This window comes from Schistocerca americana, chromosome 6 (genome assembly GCF_021461395.2).
Source record: "Schistocerca americana isolate TAMUIC-IGC-003095 chromosome 6, iqSchAmer2.1, whole genome shotgun sequence".
Lineage (NCBI taxonomy): Eukaryota > Metazoa > Arthropoda > Insecta > Orthoptera > Acrididae > Schistocerca > Schistocerca americana.
The window spans coordinates 159,611,467-159,632,945 of NC_060124.1; the positions used below are offsets into that span (position 1 = coordinate 159,611,467).

General features: G+C 44.9%; 1 non-coding gene across 1 annotated transcript; it reads left to right on the forward strand.

The window, feature by feature from the left end:
• The first annotated feature begins 12,860 nt into the window (after window positions 1-12,860).
• Trnat-ugu lies at window positions 12,861-12,934 on the forward strand. Its single transcript has one exon. It is a non-coding gene; the product is annotated as a tRNA-Thr (tRNA).
• The last annotated feature ends 8,545 nt before the right edge of the window (window positions 12,935-21,479 follow it).

A 21,479-nucleotide genomic window follows, 5' to 3' on the forward strand; every position in this document is an offset into this window, starting at 1 on the left:
ACTATTTTCGGGTTATTAACTAATTTTCGCAACAAACAAAAATCTTTTTCCTTACACGATTTTAACACAGTTTAGGCCGTATGATGCGAGGCTTGCAGCTCAGTACTCAAGTGGGCCACTTCCGAGTAATTTCCTTCCTCAACCCTCCACCTGCCCGCCTTCACGCAACCCGTCCCTCGCCGCTCCAATTTGTGCCCCCTGCGTGAGCTTTGCCATCTACGAACTCGATTTTCGAAGTCAGATATCGTTATCGACTGATCAAATTCAGTGTCTAGGAGCATACTTCGGGACATAAACTGGGTTCATAATTTTGTTTGAAGTCTTTGTTATAGCTACAAAAGCACTGGGAGACTTACAAGTGAACAGGTTTGCCACGCAACGAAAATTTAAAAAAATGCTTTGGACGGAACAAGTATGGCTCGTAGGAACTCAGTACACACGGCAGAGACTATATTCGCAAGTTTTCTAGCAGAATGGTCAGGCTGAGTGTACGCGTGCGAGAAGCTTAACTGAGTATTTAATGGCGCGTCAAGGCAATCTGACGACGTTAGTGAGCGCGGGTGAATGCGAAGCGCGCATCAAAAATACACGTAGTCTCTCCATTTTACTGTGTAATAATTTACATCTTTACTTAGTAGTTTCAAGGTTATATGTAGCCAACTAGCTGCGCCTTCAGACAGTGTGGTGGCATGCCATGTAAATCTTGTGAGCTCTTAAGAAATCCATGAAAGTAAGTAATGTTCATCAGCTAATTTAACTGTACTTGGCGCAGGTACGTCCGTTCGTTGATGAGCATTTTCGAAATTTATGGTGGGATATTTCTATAATGCTTTGGAACGACAATCTGATCATAACTTTTGGAGGTACGGAATATGGGCCTGTACCTTATATACAGTGTTGTTGTGGTCTTCAGTCCAGAGACAGGTTTGATGCAGCGCTCCATCCTACCCTATCATGTGGAAGGCTGTTCATCTCCGAGTAAATACGGCAACCTACATCTTCCTGAATCTGCTTAATGTATTCATCTCTTGGTCTCCCTCTACGATTTTTACTCTCAACGCTTCCCTCCAATACTAAATTGGTGATCCCTTGGTGACTCAGAACGTGTCCTATCAACCGATCCCTTCTTCTAGTCAAGTTGTGCCACAAATTCCTCTTCTACCCAATTCTATTCAGTACCTCCTCATCTATTCAGTACCTCCTCATTAGTTACGTGATCTACCCATCTAATCCTCAGCATTCTTCTATAGCACCACATATCGAAAGCTTCTACTCTCTTCTTGTCTAAATTATTTATCGTCCATGTTTCAATTCCGCACACGGCTACACCCCATACAAATACTTTCAAAAACTACAGGGTGTACATGAAGTCAGGGAACACTTTCAATTATTCATTGAACAAGAACTAAACATTGTACAGGTGTCATACATATTATATTTTGAAGAGAAACTCTGGAAGTTTTTTTTCCAAACATTCTATATGCGTAGCTTGAGTGACCCGGCGGATGCCAATACTGTAGTCGAATTCTTGCCATACCCGTTCCAGCATAGCATCGTCGACTGTGGCAGTCGATTCCCGTATTCTCTCCCGGAGCTCCTACATCACGTGGTAGAGGCGGTACATACATCAGATCTTTAATATGTCCCCACAGAAAAAAGACAGACTGAGTGAGATCTGGTGAATGGGGAGACCATTTCATGAATCAGCTGTCCCCTTCTGTAGCAAGGTCGATTCAACTCGCCATGTTTGCGATTAGCACCGACTACCGTCAAATTACGAAACGACGCTGTGGCGGTAGACATGAAAAAAAAAAAACATTCAGGCTTTTTCTTCAAAATGACATATGTATGGTATCTGTACAACTTTTGGTCCTTGTGCAACAAATTATTGAAAGTGTTCCTGGAATTTATGTACACCATGTGCTTCCTGACACTTAAATCTATACTTGATGTTAACAAATTTCTCTTCTTCAGAACCGCTTTCCTTGCCATTTCCAGTCTACATTTTATATCCTCTCTACTTCGACCATCATCAGATATTTTACTTCCAAAACAGGAAACTTTAAGTGTCTCATTTCCTAATCTTATTCCTTCAGCATCGTCTGTTTTAATTCGGCTACATTCCATTATCCTCGTTTTGGTATTGTAGATTTTCATCTTAAAACTTCCTTTCAAGACTGTCCATTCCGTTCAACTGCTCTTCCAGGTCCTTTGTTGTCTCAGACAGAATTACAATGCCTTCGGCAAACATCAAAGTTTTGTCTCGTCTCCATGGATTTTAATTCCTACTACCATCACCTCCTCCCCCCTCTCCGTCTCCAACATCTCCTCCTCCCTTTCACCTGCTGTATATGTCCAGCTCCTCCTCCTCCTCCTTTTTCTGTCCATTTTCTGCTCCGCCTCTCTCCTCCTCTCTCTTTCTGTCACCTCTTCACCCCTTTCTATGTCCATCTTCTCTTCCCCTCCCCCCTCTCTCTCCATCTCCTCCTGGCCCTCTCTCTCTCCGTTTCGAGCTTTAAGCTATCGATGTCATTTTCCTCTCACCCCTCTCTCTGACCTTAACCCTTGTTTATTGTCATTGAAAATTTAGATTTTGTAACAGTATTACAATCATAAGCGCTTAATCCATAAATACAACTGTACTGTTTGCTAACAACATTTCACTATTAAATATTTTATATAAATACATTCATATGTTTCATATACACAAACATTAAAAAAAGTTTTGCATCAACTCGGTTCCGAGACTTCCCGAACCCGTACAGAAAACTGGAATAGAAATCAACATACACATCATTTACACCCTTTTTATTGTTAATGAAAAACACACATTGCACGTTGTACCAACATACTGCGAGACCTTCAGAGGTGGTGGTCCAGATTGCTGTACACACCGGTACCTCTAATACCCAGTAGCACATCCTCTTGCATTGATTCATGTCTGTATTCGTCGTGGCATACAATCCACAAGCACATCAAGGCACTGTTGGTCCAGTTTGTCCCACTCCTGAACGATACAATCCACAAGTACATCAAGGTACTGTTGGTCCAGATTGTCCCACTCCTCAACGGTGATTCGGTGTAGATCTCTCACAGTGGTTGGTGGGTCACGTCGTCCATAAACAGCCCTTTACAATCTATCCCAGGCATGTTCGATAGGGTTCATGTCTGGAGAACATGCTGGCCACTCTAGTCGAGCGATGTCGTTATCCTGAAGGAAGCCATTCACAAGATATGCACAATGGGGGCGCGAACTGTCGTCCATGAAGATGAATGCCTCGACAATATGCTGCCGATATGGTTGCACTATCGGTCGGAGGAAGGCATTCACGTATCGTACAGCCGTTACGGCGCCTTCCATGACCGCCAGCGGCGTACGTCTGCCCCACATAATGCCATCCGAAAACAGCAGTCAAACTCCACCTTGTTGCACTCGCAGGACAGTGTGTCCAATGCGTTCAGCCTGACCGGGTTGCCTCCAAACGCGTCTCCGACGATTGCCTGGTTTAAGACGTAAGTGACACTCATCGGTGAATAGAACGTGATGTTAATCCTCAGCAGTCCATTCTGCATGTTGTTGGGGCCATCTGTACCGTGCTGCATGGTGTCGTGGTTGCAAAGATGGACCTCGCCATGGACCTCAGGAGTGAAGTTGCGCATCATGCAGCCTATTGCGCACGGTTTGAGTCGTAGCACGACGTCCTGTAGCTGCACGAAAAGCATTTTCAACATGGTGGCGTTGCTGTCTGGGTTTCTTCGAGCCATAATTCGTGGGTAGCGGTCATCCACTGCAGTAGTAGCCCTTGGGCGGCCTCAGTGAGGCATGTCGTCGACATGTCCGAACTATATCGCTTTGGTTCACTCCGAGACGCCTGGACACTTCCTTTATTGCGATCTCTTCCTGGCAGAAAGTAACAATGGGGACGCCATCGAACCTACGTATTGACCATCTAGTTATGGTTGAACTACAGACAACACAACCCGTGTACCTCCTTCCTGGTGGAATGACTGGAACTGGAACTGATCGGCTGTCGGACCCCTCTGTCTAATAGGCGCTGCTCATGCATGGTTGTTTAGATCTTTGGGCGGCTTTAGTGACATATCTGACGGTCAAAGGGACTGTGTGTGTGATACAATATCCACAGTCAACGCCTGTCTTCGGGAGTTCTGGGAACCAGAGTGATTCAAACCTTTTTTTGATGTGTGTATTTAAATTGAAGAGCCTTTATGTGTTGCTACTGTAACGTTTAAAAATTTGAACTACATGAGTCTAGATCTTCCTAAAATTTTTGGTAGCAATGTTTCCTCTTAACACATTACACATAAATTTATATTAAAATGTATAGTCTATTTTCGCCCAGATTTTCATGGTAGTGTTGTGTAAAAATGTGAAGTACATCGGTCAAAATCTTTTGGAGGTTTTTAGTAACAATGTTCCCCTTTTATACATTATATTTTTATTTATACAAAAAAATGGTTCAAATGGCTCTAAACACTATGAGAGGTCATCAGTCCCCTAGAACTTAGAACTACTTAAACCTAACTAACCTAAGGACATCACACACATCCATGCCCGAGGCAGGATTCGAACCTGCGTCCGCAGCGGTCGCGCGGTTCCAGACTGAAGCGCCTAGAACCGCTCGGCCACTTCGTCCGGCTTTATTTATACAACTTATATATGTATTAAAGATAGAGGCATATAAAAACACGCCCATATTTCCAAGCAACGTTGTGTTAAAGCTTCGAAGGAATCGGTGAAGAACTTTGCATGTGGACCACACGAACATTTACATTTTTATTCGTATAGATGGTAACATCATTTAGGTAGTTCACCGCAGCTAAAAGTGGTGGGAACTTGTGGGAATATGACTAGACTTTATTTCCAATGACAACATATAAAGAACTGTGGACAGTACTTGCTTTGCGTTTTATGCTGAGAAGAAGCGGCATATGTAAATGTGACCCTGCTGCCGGATGACGTCACTCGGTAAAAGGTCGTCACGGGGGAGGGGGGGGGGGGGGGCAATTGTTATTCGAAGTCCATTACGGTCGCTCGATTGCGCCAGATGAGTACACCCATTCGGGTGCGTATTTTGATGTGGCGAAAACAGTTATATTGAACTACCGTATTTTATGGATTATAAGACGCACTTTTTTCTTCAAAAAAATTGCCTGAAAGATTCTGGTGCGTCTTATACTCGAAATTAATCTAAAAACGTCCAGTGTTTGATTTAAACTTCCAGCTCGTCTTAAAAATGATCATGTATTCGATGTCCCAGGAAACCTATCTCTGTGTGCCTACACTGGATTCAACAGGCAGCAGCAGTTCACCGATGCGACGAACGTGAGTTGCAGGGATTCACAAGCTCGGTAAGACTGTCTCTCTCCCATCTCGCCATCGCAAAACCCAGAACACTGTGTAGCTTATGGTGCGTCATTGTAGCCTACTCCACCAGTGACCTTGAATTGAAAGCGATTTGTGCTATCGGTAACAGCACAATATTTTTGTTTATAGCTAGTTTCGTAATGTAAAAGACTAAAGAAGTATTCATATGACACGGGCTATAAACTGAAAGTAGCAGAATATGCAGAAGAACGTGGGAACAGAGTAGCTGTGCGGTATTTCCGCTCTCCACCAACAGAAAAAAATCCATTCGCGATTGGCGCGCTAGTAAAGAAGACTGAAAAAAAATGAGGAAGACTAAATGTTCAAATAGAGGACTGAACGCAAAATAGCCAAAACTAGAGGAAGATATATTGAAATGGATTCGAGGATACCGTCAAAATGACACTTGGATTGATACAAAAATTATTCAAAAAGATGCCCATAAGCTAGTACTACAGTGGACTTTAAGGGTTGAGTTCTTTTCTCTTAGCCTGGCTTTGAAATCTAATAATAAAAATGGTAAAAATTACTTAAAATTAAGGTGCGTCTAATATTTCATAGTGTCTTATAGTCTGTAACGTACGGTATTGGTTTTGACACACCACCGTGATGTTATTTTTGCAGTGCAGTCAATGATGATGATGGTGTTTGGTTTGTGGGGCGCTCAACTGCGCGGCCATCAGCGCCCGTACAAAGTTCCAGGCTGACACAGTCCAATATAGCCAATTTCATGAATAATGATGGAATGATGATGACAACAAAAACACCCAGTCCCCAGGCATAGAAAATCCCCGACCCGGCTGGGAATGGAACGCGGAACCCCATAATCCAGAGGTAGCGACGCAAGACAATTTTTTTTTTTTCGGTATAGTTCATTGCGTTCGGTCTGGGCGGACGTCACAAGACATCCATTCAAGTTGGTCGTTCATTCCTTGACTCACTTTTTTTATTACAGAGAGCACGCAGCCCTCTGACAGAACACGCTGAGCTACTGTGCCGGCTCCACTAGACCATGAGCTACAGGCACAGTACAGTGAATGTCCACTTCGCTAACAAAGAGCGGCATATCGGAGTCACTACCTAAAACTGCTACTGGCGCATCAGACACCATCATGGAAATAGAAAGAGTCAAAATTATACATAAATTGGGTCAAAAAGCAACAGATTATGGCAGTACAAGAACTGGGAACCAACTCAAACTGACAATTATGGGAGTCATCACAGCAGTGCTGCAATAATATTAGATACGCTTGGGAACTGGATGTATGTTTTAATCTCCCTCTTCCTCACTATCTCTGACCACATCATCCTTCCCTCCCTCTTTGTCCATCTGCTCCTCCTTCCTATTCTCTCTCTCCATCACCGCCTCCTCAATGTCTCCACCCATCTTGTCCCCTACTCTTCTCCTCCTCCCCTCTCTCTTTGTTCATCTCCTCCTCCTTCACATTCTCCTCAACCTCTCCACCCATTTTGTCTTATGCTTTTCTCTCTCTGTCTCCTCCTTCCCTCTCTCTTTGTCCATCTCCTCCTCCTTCCTCTTATCTCTGTTTATCACCTCCTCCTCAATCTCTCTGTCCACCTCATTCTCCACTTTTCGCTCTCTATCTTCTTCTCCCCTCTCTCTTTGTCCATCTCCTCCTCCTTCCCCTCATCCCTGTCTATTACCTCCTCCTCAATCTCTCCACACATCTTGTCCTACACTTTTCCCTCTCTGTCTCCTCCTGCCCCCTCTCTTTGTCCATCTCCTCCTCCTTCCCATAGTCTCTGCTCATCACCTCTCACTCAATCTCTCCACCCATCTCGTCCTTCACTTTTCCCTCTCTGTCTTCTCCCCCCTTTTTTTCTTTATCCATCTCCTCCTCATTCCCCTTCTCTCTGTCCATCACTTCCTCCTCCTCTCTCTGTCCATCCATCTCCTCTTACACCATTGCCTTACTATCTCCTCCTCCCTTCTCTCTTTGTTCATCTCCTCCTCATGCCTCTTTCTGACACTGATCTTTGTTTATTGGCACTGCAAACAAGATCTTGGTTGGGAACTGAAGTCTCTTAAAATGAATGGATATATAAATTGGGAGAATTGGTATGCAGTGTATGAGAGAGACTTCTCCAGCTTCTGGATCTAGTTGCGCCAATATCAGTATTTCGATTAGTTTTAATCTGAGAATGGGTAGAGTTATGGGCTGAATTACAAAGTTCTGGACAATTCAGGTTCAATAGCAGTATTATAATCAATATAATTTCGCTGTTTTCTGCTAAAACCGATTGTGAGGAAGAAAATAAAACAGCACATTGTTGTGCATACGGTTTTTGTTTAATTATATGTATATGTGGGAAAGAATATGTATATGGAAGAAACAATTTATCCAATGATATATGTGTCCCACTATTGTAGTTAAAACTGAAGGTGAGAAAGAAAACACATTGGCATATTTTAACAGTGCAGCATTTCTCACAAGAAAATTTAGAATATTCTGCTAACAAACAACACATGGTTGTTTTTGTCTAGTATCCAGCAAGAATTTGAAGTAAATAGGTCAAGAACTTTTCGAGATTTATGGTAAAAACATTTCTCTTATATATATATATATATATATATATATATATATATATTAGAGTGCCGTGAAAAAATTTGGAGGAAATCGGTCAAGAACGTCCCGAGATTTTTGGCAGCAACTTGAAACAACATCTTGCCTTTATATAGTACTATGGCCTATAGATCTACGCTTAAGCAGTTATATAACTTTACTCAGAAGACCATCGGCTGCCTATATACTGTTGAACTTCAAATCTCTTTAATGCGGACACTGCTGTTAACCAGAATCTCCATCCCAAGTAAAAATATTCCTACAAATTACAGAAAAGTTGGCTAAATAGTTGAACGAAGGAATCATTTACTATGTTCACTATTGAAACGTCTTTGCTCGGCTCTACAGCAGAAGTTGTATCATCCGTAATAGCAGGATTTCTGTCCCATGATGCATATCAGAATTCACGTAATAACGTCAGTGTAGACGGATAATTTTTATTAATATCACCTTAGAACTTCGCACGTGAAAAGCCGAAGTATTTCCTTACAATACGAGCCAGAATTCTGCGTATGCTAATACGCGCTACCTGCGCTGTTTTAGCTGGCTTTTTTTTGCGACGGTTAGTATCGCGCCTAATCGCGGTTAGTTGTCTTGCGCTTGTAGTGATGTCTATCTCGGCAGGCAGGCAGCCATTGTGTCGGCCGGTGTCTTTGCGCAACTCTGCGGCGCTGGTCCGTGTGGCTGCGAGCCCCGCAGAGATGAATGGGCGGACAAAAGAGGAAAAAGAAATAAAAGGGGGGGAAGAGGCGAGGCCGCCGCGCAGGCGTCACTTCCGGTGGCTGGCGGCCCTGACACACACACACACACACACACACACACACACACACACACACAACAGCGCGCTTCTGAATGCAGCCAGCTTCCATTCTGATGCACTGGACGTACTCTCGTTGTAATGGTTAGTACACCTCAGCCGCGTTTCAGGTACGTTTATTACGCCACAACCGGCTTCGCTCTTAATGAACATCCATTTGGTACCAGCAGTTCAACGAGATAAAGACTAGTCTCAAACCCATAATAGGCCCATAATATAATACACGAGTATACATAATGCAAAAGTAGTATAGAAGAACGTACCCACAAAATTACAAACCAGTATCCTTAACATCGGTTCGCTGCAGCATTCTCTACTCGACCTTATTCTAAGTCCGAATGTAATGAATTTCTTTGAGGCACAAAAGTTTTTGTCCAAAACTAAGCAACGATTTGTTTGCCCTTTTCTGGGAATCATGGCTGAAGGGCAACAGGCTGATTCCACATATCTACGAGAATGAAATTTTCACTCTGCAGCGGAGTGTGCCCTGATATGAAACTTCCTAGCAGGTTAAAACTTTGTACCGGACCGCGACTCGATCTAGGAATCTTTCCCTCTCTTGGGCAACCATCTGAGCTACCCAAGCATGGCTCACGCCTCGTCCTCACAGCTTTACTTCTGCCAGTACCTCGTCTCCTACCTTCCAAACTTCTCAGAAGCTCTTCTACGAACCTTGCAGAACTGACACTTACGCAAGTAAGGATATTGCATGGACATTGCTTCGTCAGAGCCTGGGGGATGTTTCCAGATGTTGATCTATCACGAAGTTCCACATAACTAGATTTACAGAAACAGTTTAACACGCTACACCACTGCAAACTGTTAACGAAGGTCCGAGCATAGGCCTCTACGGGAACAGGTTCCCAGATAAGCGAGTAGCTTGAAGACTTTTGAAGTAATAGAGTCCAATGCCTTGTCGTCGATGTTGGGCGTTCATCAGAGACAAGGGTATGGGTAGGAGTGTCCCAGGGAAGTGTGATATCACCATTCTTATTCTCTATACATGAGGTTGGTGTGTAAGTCCATAGCGTTTCTCCAAATGTTTCAATAAACAAAACAGATACACATAATAGAATCTTCAGTCACCAATAATATGTTCTCTTTCATTATTTACAATATGCTGCCGATATGGTTGCATTCGCCTATCGTACAGCCGTTTCGCGCCTTTCATGGCCACCAGCGGCGTTCGTCGGCCCCACATACTGCCACACCAAAACAGCAGCGAACCTCCACCTTGCTGCACTCGCTGGACATTGTGTCTAAGCCTCTAAGGCGTTCAGCCCAACCTGGTTGCCTCCAAACACGTCTCCACCGATTGTCTGGTTGAAGGCATATGCGACACTCATCGGTGAAGAGTACGTGATGCCAATCCTGAGCAGTCCATTCGGCATGTTGCCGGGCCAATCTGTATCCCGCTGCATGGTGTCGTGGTTGCGAAGAGGGACTTCGCCATGGATGTCGTGAGAGCCTATTGCGCACAGTTTGAGTCGTGACACGACGTCCTCTGGCTACACTAAAAGCATTATTGAACATGGTGGCGTTACTGTCAGGGTTCCTCCGAGCCACAACCCGTAGGTAGCGGTCATCCACTGCAGTAGCAGCTCTTGGGCGGCCTGAGCAAGGCATAACATCGGCTGTTCCTGTCTCTCTGTATCTCCTAAATGTCCGAACAACATCGCTTTGGTTCCCTCCCAAACGGCAGGACACTCTCTTGTTGAGAGCCCTTCCTGGCACAAATTAACAATGCGAACGCTATCGAACTGCGGTATGGACCGTCTAGTCATGGTTGAACTACAGACAACACTAACTGTGTACCTCCTTCCTGGTGGAATGACTGGAACTGTTTGGCTGTCTGACCCCTCCGTCTAATATGCGCAGCTCATACGTGGTTGTTTACGTCTTTCGGTGGGTTTAGTGACATCTCTGAACAGTCAAAGGGACTGTGTCTTAGATACAATATCCACAGTCAACGTCTATCTTCAGGAGTTCTGGGAACGCCAGTTGCAAAATGACTGTGTGGACGTTGTGGCCTATTTTACACCATGTTTTAGATCAATGGGAGGATGCTGTGCTGAGTGTATTTCTAGTTTGTATGATGCCATTACGGTTCTATCACATTAGGACATGGTGTAGAGCACATCTGAAGATGGTCATTACTGACTGAAACCGGTCATCGTCAAAGGAATTTATATTGTGATCAAAGATTGGAATAATAAAGTTTGACAGTATTGGATCACTGTTCATATTCGTGATTATGTGGTAGCTGGTGAAAATGCTAGTAGCTTGGTTCATAGTATGTTATTTCTGTTATAGGATGTATCACACTGTGTTCTACATCTACATCTACATGGTTACTCTGCAAATGGAGTCAAATTTACAAAGAATATGGCAGTACGAGCCCATTTATCAGCATGACATTGGACTCCCTCTGGCCTAGAAGCATGCGCTGATTTTGTTCATAATGGTGCGATGAAGCTGATATATCCTCTTCTGAGGCAAACTCTCCCACAACTGCTGTAGCTAGCCCTGGATGTCCCGGATACTGACAGTGAGCCGCAGTTGACGTCCGAGTAGCTACCACACAGTTTCTGTCGGGGACAGATGTGAGGATATAAAACGTTGACCGTGCGCTTCGTCAGAAATAGAAAGTATCTTGAGAAATGTATTGCTATTTGTATGATTTATAAAGACACCGGAGACCAATATTCAGTATGTGTCTGTGGATTAGAATAGTGTTCATGGCACCTCATTGATTCCTGGTGCTGTTTGGAGGCGAACTGCGTTTATATTTTTTTAATTGAACCGCGTTTAAATTGGGACATAAGGACTAGAACACACGCAAGTAGGAGAATCACTGCAAATATGTAAAACTCGAAACTATAAAGGACGTAGTTCATATATTCTGCTGTTTAATCACAGATTACTAATCTGGACTCGGACTTTTCCTGGGACAAGTATCTCGTAAGTTACCGATACATTTGTATCGATATTTCAGTTAATTAAAATTGTTGTTTTCACCAAATGAGTTTGGTGTCCAAGATAAGAAACGCCGTTGCTGTACTGAAGGCGTGATGCTTTCAACTACACTCGGCACAGCGTGATTAATCCTATAACAGAAATCATATGAAACATGCAACAAGAACTTAACTAAAATAAGGCACACAGCAGCTACTCAGGCTGACGAAGATGCGTGGCACTGAAAGTAAAAGTTCTAAAATCTTGTCTACGCTAACACGGCGAGCTATGACTGTCTCATCTAATACCGTTGTTGTCGGTTGGCGGTCTATCAGTAGAGACTCTGTTAAACACTTTGACACTCTATATATATACTAAGGTGGTATCTGTTCTTTCGGACATGTGACATGGGTGACCATGCAGCTCGTTAGAATGAAAATACAGTGAAATGAACACCCTTAGCTGCTTACAGGCGTTGACATACGTCAACGGGGACAGATGAAAATGTGTGCCCCGACCGGGATTCGAACCCGGAATCTCCTGCTTGCATGGCAGACGCTCTATCCATCTTTTTTTTTAAAATCTCATTTTGTTCGTTTACGTTCGTTGCATCTGCTCGGGGCGGACGTCTTGAGGCACCCGTTTCAGTTCGTTGTTGATCGATTGACTCAGTTTTTTTTTTATTACAGAGGGCAGCTAACCCTCTGACCGAACACGCTGAGCTACCGTGCCGGCTACCGAGGCACCCTCTAAACTCATTTAGTACGTATTCGTTCGTTGTATCTGCTCTGGGCGGACGTCGAAAGACACCCATTTCTGTTCTTTGTTGTTCCACTAACTCAGTTATTTTATTCCAGAGGGCAGCTAGTCCTCCGACCGAACACGCCGAGCTACCGTGCCGGCATCCATCTGAGCCACCGAGGACGCAGAGAACAGGGCGACTGCAGGGATTTATCTTAGGCACGCCCGAACTCTTACGGGAATCGGCCACGCACCGCGAGTAATGAGTATAATGGGCGGGGGCACTACGAATGTAGTGCGGGACAATACGTTAAGAATGTGAGTTTCGCGAAAGGCGTGCCAGAGATAAATCCCTGCAGTCGCGGTATCCTCTGTGTCCTCGGTGGCTCAGATGGACAGAGCGTCTGCCATGTAAGCGGGAGATCCCGGGTTCGAGTCCCGGTCGGGGCACACATTTTTATCTGTCCCCGTTGACATTATGTCAACGCCTGTAAGCAGCTAAGGGTGTTCATTTCATTGTAATTTTACTTTGACACTCTGCTTTTACTGTCCAATAATCAATCGTTGGTAGTTGCTGTGTCACATCTGTGGCTCCGCGACTACTGGCAAGTGGACAACTGGTCGTCAACTGGCTGACTGAGGACGTTTACCTGCGACCGGCGGAAGGAAGTGTATCTGTGATCTGTTTTACGGGTGAAGAAGGTAGGTACAGGTATCTGCTCCCCCTGTTGCGCCTGACGTAACTATATTGGTTGGACACGAATAGGGCAACACAGCGGGTAAAGCATGCTTGAACATGAACCCAGATGTTGCCTAGCCTACAGACCGAGCTGTAGTTTTGACCACAAGCAGCATGTGCTGTGTGCTGTGTACGGTTTCGTATACAGGGGTAAGGAGTTACCGCTGCAGAATGGTGCAGAAACTTTCATCATAGGAAAGCTCGACAGGAGCAGAAGTGATTAGCAAACAGATTAACACAGTAAACATAAAAATTACTTAATTTACATTTCTCCAAACTAACGAAGACTCAAAACAATTAATGCAGCAAGAAACGAAGTTCATCCGTCACCATGCCTTCAAGGAAAAGTCTGTCTTCACTAAATCGTGAATGATGAAGACAGAGCAATGACGAGGTGGCATCTGCACAGTATCACTTGGCGACGTGGCTTGGGGCGTGAGTTACCGTAGCAGCTGTCACTGACCGCCCTGCACTATGGCGGCACTTAGCGCTCGTGGTCCAGAGCCGCCGGAGGCGTGGCTCAGCGGGCATGCGCCATTGTGTCCGCCAGATCCCTCACGACTGCAGACGGATACTTGCCACTGCGTTGCTATGACGTTCGTGGGGTGGTGTTAATATGTGATACCACATTCCTTTCCCGAACTTCCTCACAATTGTTATGTAGCGTAGATGAGCGAAAAACGACAGAGGCTAGGGCTACAGGCAGGTGGGAGTGAGGAAAAAATGGTTCAAATGGCTCTGAGTACTATGGGACTTAACATCTGAGGTCATCAGTCCCCTAAAACTTAGAACTACTTAAACCTAACTGACCTAAGGACATCACACACACCCATGCCCAAGGCAGGATTCGAACCTGTGACCGTAGCGGTCGCGCGGTTCCAGACTGAAGCGCCTAGAACCGCTCGGCCACACCGGCCGGCGGTAGTGAGGAGACGGGAGTCCAAAATGAGGATTATGGCAAGTCCCTCCCATGCTCTGGCATAAGACCTGAGCCCACCTGGGAACACCAGACGAAAACTCGGGCAGAGTTTCGCACTCATACACAGAGACTGATTAGCAAATGAAGACGGAGGCATCTCGACGACTGCAGACGGACGCAAGGATGCACAAAGGACAGCCACCCGGCTAGGGGCCCATCCCTAGAAGATGTTCGCTGTCGAGAGGGTGACGACTGGGAGAGGTCGTCGACTTCTACCGGCTCCTGGACTGGCGCTGATGGCGTGAGGCCCGTGGGAGCTGGAAGCAGCGAGGGCCACTGCGTCCAGCCAGGTACGATATCTGAAAGCACAAAGACTGTGGCATTATCACGAAATTCACAAAGACGAATTTGATTCTGGTGACGTCTCAACAATGCTCCTGTTCTGTGTAGAGGAAACATAGACCGTCCAATACATTGTACAGTGGTGCCTCACTCCCAGCGCCTTCGTGCACCATACAATCTGTAAAAGACCGAATCGTCAATTTGATACCGGGCGGAGTGGACGCCGCCTGCCATGGTGGATGCATCATATAACAACTCCGTCAGCGAAGTCTGTTGCGAGGCTGGGAGCGGCAGGAAAATAAAAAGAGTAACACAGCTTCATCTCATGTGTGTTAGGCATTAAGTATGTCGATGCTTAGCTTAGTTGTTCGTACAAGCGTTAGCCATTTAATCGCAAGTTGAATGGTGCATTTGTGATGTGCCTGACGCCAGGGACGGTGCAAAACTATTAAAGCTTGACGACAACAAATTGAGGACCATTTTTAGCCACAACCACTTCGGGCAATATCACGAGACAAAGGCCTGGATTGTGGAATGACTCGTAGTAGAGTGTGTTGTTAATTCCTCATATTCGTATGTTCTGTTTGTTTTTGGTGTAAGCTATTAGGCATTCTCATTTGTGATATTTCACACTTGATCGCCGATAAAACTACAGCTTCAAAATTGTATTTGTTGGTTGGCTAGAAGCCCTTCTAAGCAAGTTCCACGTTATTACGAAGTGTTTCACCTTCACCATGGTTAATTATGTTGTCAGTGCTTCACGAATTTTATTATTCATACGTGTTTTTATTTTCATTTTTTGTATCTACTGATTTAAAATTTTTATGAATTATGATAACTATAGCTGATTTTTTCTAACAGTGATGAAATTTTAAATAATGCAAATGGATTATCTGAAGAAGAACGCGTAACATTACATCCAGGTAAACTAGGTTGGAAACTTTTTCATTTTAATCTCGTCTTGCACATTATTTCTAGTGCCTTGTACTTTACAGTGTAAGGTGGCAGAATAAACGGCCAGATTCGCACCTTACATGAGACCTATGTTCATCGCAACGAGAAGGTGAAGATGACACCTAACGTAATTCGGCGGTTGTGAGAACATTTGCCTGTCATTATGTAATGCAAAAAGGGATGACAGCCAATCGACAGTAATTAACACACCATTCCTATACAATACATGTCTTTGAGCGGAAGGTGGAACAGGCAACGCGAGGCATCCTAAATAGTACCGAACTTTGAACCGGAATCGGACGATTTTCGTAGGACTGACCAGCATCATAACGTATGTGTAGGAGTAATTTTGTAAAGAAACTTCCAGTTAAACTTTCATAATATTGTGTTTAGGATTAATGTTCTTTCGGAGAGATGATATTTAACAGTGTTGGGTATAAAATTGTTTCACATTTTGTTGTTGCCAAGATGCGTTATCCATTGTGCTGTTTTTATATTGTCGATTTGAAAGCTGTGTAATAGCGTGTAATTTTGTGAGAAAAATTGCTACATTAAACTTGTCATTTCACCTTACACAGTTGTTCTCAATTCTAGAATAAGCAAAGCCCCACCTTACAACAGTTGTAGTCGGAACAGCAGATGATAAAAATTCTAAGCACTTTTACCATTTGTCACGAATAGTTCTTAAATGTTTGGTGCCTCACCTCATTTGAAGTTACGCATTTGACGGTTATTTTGTCGCACCGTATTTTCAGTTTCTGAATTAAGAATATGCTAACGGATTTTCTTCTCAGTGTTTGACCTGTACTTGAAGATCTCACTCGTTACCTGTGTTTAATTTGGATTTATTACCCTTACTACATCGCGTTGTTATGAAGTTTGCCGGCCGGTGTGGGTGAGCGGTTCTAGGCGCTACAGTCAGGAAGCGCTCCACCGCTACGGTCGCAGGTTCGAGTCCTGCCTCGGGCATGGATGTGTGTGATGTCCTTAGGTTAGTTAGGTTTAAGTAGTTCTAAGTTATAGGGGACTGATGACCTCAGAAGTTAAGTCCCATAGTGCTCAGAGCCATTTGAACCATTTTTGTATGAAGTTTGTCTGTTTACAATTGTTTATACTGACACGGCTCTGTCCGATTGCTCCCTACTGCTTCATTCATATTTTATTATAAAAATCAATGTTGTTTATTGCAAGAACGAGACAAATTCCAATTTTTAATTCAATGAATATCACATTAAACCATTGTTGGTAATGTAAGAAGCTATTAGGGTGAGTTGGTGGCCAAATAAAGGTTGGGAAACGACAAGACCAATAAATAATTCCCAGTTGCAGGACAGTTTTTCATGCTTTACTCGAAAGTATGTAAATGTGACTTATCTGGTTACTGCAACGTCTTCAAGTGGTGTCACATATTTAGGACTTAACTAGTTTCATGAGACCTTTTACGCTAGCGTGCCATAGATGAACACCGTAGCGTCAACATATCCCACAAACACGACGTAAAATGTGTATCACAACAGCAGCAAGTCTTCCGGTTGTTGTGGCTAACAGTGGTTACCACGTGGCTGTCTCATCTTGTTACATAAGTTAGGCGCGTGCAGGGGAAGGCAGGTGAAGTTCATCGCGGCGGCAGCCTGCCAAGTGAGGCGTTGCTCGCAGAAAAGCGCCTGGCGGGCGTTCAGGGCCGAGAGGACGTCCATGCTGCCCGTGGTCGGCTGCGCTCGGGAGAACACCTGTCCCAACCGGCGGAGGCTTGGCTCGGGCACGACAGATGCAGCTGCGGCGGCGCACTAAACCTTTTAGAGGGCATTAACGTCGCTTCACTATTAGTGCGGAGACAGGGCGATCTGTAGCCGCTTTCGAACCGTTTCGTGTCCGCGCTTTGCAACGAGTCCTAAACGTCGCTGTATTTCACGCCGCCCGCACTTCTGCGCGGAGCGGCCACACGCCGGTGCTGTCGTGCGGGTAGCATAGGGGCAGCTTCGCAGGCGTTCTCCGCAAGCATGCGGGTGTGCTTCGGTGCGATACGCAGCGCGCTGTAACAGCGTGCTCGGAATTGCACCGCCACCACTACAATTCTCGAATAGAGTGAGGTGGAAACAACACAACGCACGTTTCCTTAAATGCCCTACTGCTCATAAATACTTCTGTACGGTGTTTATGACGGTAGCAGGAGAATAACCTTGCACACAACGCCAAATATTAGCTTTTATTATGCAAACTGTCGATACAATAACGGCTTTCGTTGCTGAGAACGTCCTTTTAATGTCCCCTGCACGTATCCAACACCTCCAAATAATAAGTTAAAGAGTACTTTACAATCCTAACAGAGCACCTCCAAATCACTACAAAGCTTTTTTCTCGGGCCACACTGGTGCTAATTTTAAAATACTGAGGAGAGACGTCTACAGACGTTAAAGTAACCTCTGGCGTGCCACAGGGGAGTGTTATGGGACCATTGCTTTTCAATATATGTATAAATGACCTAGTAGATAGTGTCGGAAGTTCCATGCGGCTTTTCGCGGATGATGCTGTAGTATACAGAGAAGTTGCAGCATTAGAAAATTGTAGCGAAATGCAGGAAGATCTGCAGCGGATAGGCACTTGGTGCAGGGAGTGGCAACTACATTGTAACTCCGCAAGCCACCCAACGGTGTGTGGCGGAGGGCACTTTACGTGCCACTGTCATTACCTCCCTTTCCTGTTCCAGTCGCGTATGGTTCGCGGGAAGAACGACTGTCTGAAAGCCTCCGTGCGCGCTCTAATCTCTCTAATTTTACATTCGTGATCTCCTCGGGAGGTATAAGTAGGGGGAAGCAATATATTCGATACCTCATCCAGAAACGCACCCTCTCGAAACCTGGCGAGCAATCTACACCGTGATGCAGAGCGCCTCTCTTGCAGGGTCTGCCACTTGAGTTTATTAAACATCTCCGTAACGCTATCACGGTTACCAAATAACCCTGTGACGAAACGCGCCGCTCTTCTTCGGATCTTCTCTATCTCCTCCGTCAAACCGATCTGGTACGGATCCCACACTGATGAGCAATACTCAAGTATAGGTCGAACGAGTGTTTTGTAAGCCACCTCCTTTGTTGATGGACTACATTTTCTAGGTGCGTTTGTGGATGAGGTACCGAATATATTGCTTCCCCCTACTTATACCTCCCGAGGAGATCACGAATGTAAAATTAGAAAGATTCGAGCGCGCACGGAGGCTTTCCGGCAGTCGTTCTTCCCGCTAACCATACGCGACTGGAACAGAAAAAGGAGGTAATGACAGTGGCACGTAAAGTGCCCTCCGCCACACAGCGTTGGGTGGCTTGCGGAGTATAAATGTAGATGTAGATGTAGATGATACAAATCATACTTAAATTCTCTACATTACGTTCTTAACAATGCTATGTCTACACAGTTCTTGAAACACTTAACATTTGCCCATTCCTCATCCATTTTATGTACATGTTGTGTTCATTCAAATTGCTTAGCAAAACCATCATTACGTACCTCTTGCAACGTTGCCCTCCGGATTTACCATTTAGACACCCTTTCAAAGTAGGAATAATATCCATGAGTACCTCGACCACCAACGTCGTATTACAACAAATCTATTATAAGAACACATAATAGAAGTACCTCATTTTCATGATCACAATTTTGAAATTGTAATTAGAAGAAAAAATAACTTTGTTCATACGATTAACTGTAAGGGTGACGTAAGTGTGCTCAAAGATTCAGTATCGTCCAGCCCTACATTGACGTGACAACATATTTACATACGAAGGGAAAAGCATTCTCACATATGCACTTTTACGAACTACGTTATCAATCATGCATAAAAATAACACTGTAACAATTGTAAAAGTATATTGTGCAACTAGCAAAATTCTGTAACTTACCTTTAACACCTTTGAATAGTAAATATTCAGGTAAAATTCGTGAATCAAAATTAAATAATCTTAAGTGTCAAATAGTGCTGCTGAAACGAGTTTCTCTTTACACTTCGATGGAATACGTAATTTGATTTTGTTATGATGCGTAAAGAAATACGCTTAAAGGAAAGGTAATTTTGCTGAAATTATTTTTTAATTACTAACGGTTAAGAAGTGAAAAGAGAAGTTCTTCAGATTTGCAATTTATTTTGGGCGACTTGTCTTTGTAGATACATTGTTGAAATTATATACAGTTTATTCACAATTTTTACTTTTTGGTCCGCCTGACTACAACTGAATGAAACACAGTTTTCGTGCCATACATGATTCGCCTTTACACTCTGCAATGCATCTTCAGTGGCCTGGAATATGTACATATTTTACTAATTAGTTTACATTTTGGGGCAATGTACGTGTAGGTTTTAAACAGCTCTGATGGCTGGTTTTTGCTATGATGTAGTAATATTTTAAATTCTACTCCCTTGAATTTATCCCCCTTGGTAGATGGTTGGCTTAGGTGTGATTGGCCGATTTGCCCAGTCTTATGTGCTATTTGGAAGCCCTGTCTCTTTAGTATGTTTGCAACTCCGTGTGTTAATTTATGTGTGGAAGTCACAGTGTACAGTCTGCTTCTTTTCTGAGTGATGTTGCCATTGTGTGTGTTTGTTGAGTGTGCTTGTAAGTTTGCAGCTTGTGAGTTGTCTTGCATTCTGGAAGCGTCGTGTGAGCAGGTGAACAGTCCTGCTTTCCTCCCTATACTGGTATGGACAAACACCTCCTGAACGAGAAGACGTAACAAGAAGTGCACGACCACCCATCACGAATGCAACCAAACACCTCAACTACCCCTCCACACAGGCACACCTCAACACTACTTGCTCGACATAAGATGCGGGAGTGGAAATCCGGTACCAGCGTTGTAACCGGCACCAGTTCTGACACCACTGTTGGGGGGTCAGTGAGTCGAACCTGGGACTCTAAATGGCAGATCTGAACCCAAGACCCACCGCGCCGTATTTCGTCACAAGGCCGAGCAAGTTCAAGACTGTCGAGGGGCAGTGCAGAGTGATACAGCGGTATTCGGTAGCATTTCTTTATTCAGCTAATTTACAGTATTCAACTGGTGCAGCATAGTGTCGGCGTGCCACCCGCAGTGCTGTCCTGTGAGTCCAGCCAGCTCAGCAACTCCTGGTGTGCCGACACTGCTGCTGCTGTCATCAAGGCGACTCAGCTGGAAGTCCGCCGCGCTCTCCCCGGTCGCTGCCCACTGATGTGTCGCGTCTTGCGCCATGTAGCTGCCTACGATTCTGGAGACTGCTACAGTCCCTGGTCCTCGCTGCCGTCCACACTGTTTGGCCTGCTCTGTCTGACCATGGGACGAAGGTGGATGTACTGGTCACCCTTGGCCCTCTGGCTGCCGCTGCTCCCAGGACAGGACCAGGCTCGAACCCGCGCCCTCCTGGACGCTGTGCCGCAACTTGCCGCTAGTGGTGCTTGCTGGATGGCAACACTCGCCGCCATCTCTGGCGCTGTCGCAGCACTGCTGTGCCTCCCGCAGCGTATGCCTCGCCCAGACCCCGATACACCAGGTGTGAAGCAAATGTGGCCCGTACACTGGAGTGGAACTGAGCCCCCCCTAAACCTACTGCAGACCACTGTCACTGCCCTCTTTCAGGCAGTCCGTGCGATCTCCAAGTTCCAGGCTGCCGTTCCGTCCCACTCCAGTGTTGTGTCCCCGGTGGTGGAATATAGCCTGAAAAAGTACAGAGAAACAAAGTAAAAGTTTACGCCGAATACTTATAACATTGCTGCCAGACTGGCCCCTATAAGTGTAGACCAGCACAGCTCCGACCCGACACTCAACTGACCTGACACACACTGCCTCTAGCTAAAATTGCCCGTCTATTTATACTGTTTTTCCCATAGCTTCTGACGTAGTGTCAGAGAGAGACAGAAACTATGACAGGGATAAATTCCCACATGTCAGCCACTTACAAAACACCCTACTGGCTCTGGCCTAGTGCCCCGCCTCATACACTGCAATAACTTCAAGCAACGCTGCAGTATCTTGTCTCGTCGTTGTTCCACTCAAAACAAGTCGTGTGCGCAGTA